Consider the following 832-nt stretch of genomic DNA (forward strand, 5'->3'; position numbering starts at 1 on the left):
CTGCACTGCAGGCAGATTCTTTACCACTGAACCATCAGGGAAATCCCTGTAGTATTTTACTGTGTGGCTATCATTTGTTCACCCATTTATCAGGTGAAAGAGATTTAAGTTGTTTCCAGTTTTTCGGTTTTCTTTTTTTGTGTGACTTTGGAGAAAGCCACTATTAACGCTCATGTACTTTATGTGTCAAATATGTATTTTTATTTCTCTTGGGTAAATACCTAGGAGGAAGTTGGCTAGGTCATTGAGTCTGTGTATGTTTAGCTTTATAAGAAACTGCTAAACTGTTTTCTAAAGTGACCCTAGACTTTGCATTCTCATTAGCAATATATAATCATTTCAGTTGTTCCAGTCTTTGCCATCATTTGGTATTGTCAGATTTTTCAAGTTTGGCCATTCTAAAATATGTGTAGTGGTATATCTCATTATTTTAATCTGCATTTCCCCAGTGACTGATGATTTTGAGCATATTTTCATAATCTCACTTGCCATCCATATGTTGTCTTTGATGAAGTATCTGTTCAAGTTTTTTGCTGACAATGCAAATTGGTTTGTTTTTATATTAATGTGTTTTTTAAAATAGACTTTTTTAGAGCAGTTTTAGGTTCATAGAAAAATTAAGAGGTACAGAAATTTTCCATGTACCTCTTTGCCTGCAAATATGCATAACATCTCTGATTATTAACATTTTACACAAGAATAATGCAATTCTTAAACTTACACTAGTGTGTAATTATCAGGCAAAGTCCATAGTTTACATTTAGAGTTCACTCTTGGTTTGTATATTCCATAGATTTGGGAAAAGTATAATGACTTGTGAATACCACTATGT

At 32.8% G+C, this 832-nt stretch overlaps 1 protein-coding gene across 1 annotated transcript in view; it reads left to right on the forward strand.

The window, feature by feature from the left end:
• Positions 1–832, forward strand: part of SLC27A5 (solute carrier family 27 (fatty acid transporter), member 5) — a 30,518-nt gene that overhangs the window by 11,695 nt on the left and 17,991 nt on the right. The window lies entirely within an intron of this gene.

This window comes from Bison bison, unplaced genomic scaffold (genome assembly GCF_000754665.1).
Source record: "Bison bison bison isolate TAMUID 2011002044 unplaced genomic scaffold, Bison_UMD1.0 scf7180017864383, whole genome shotgun sequence".
Taxonomy (NCBI): Eukaryota; Metazoa; Chordata; class Mammalia; order Artiodactyla; family Bovidae; genus Bison; species Bison bison.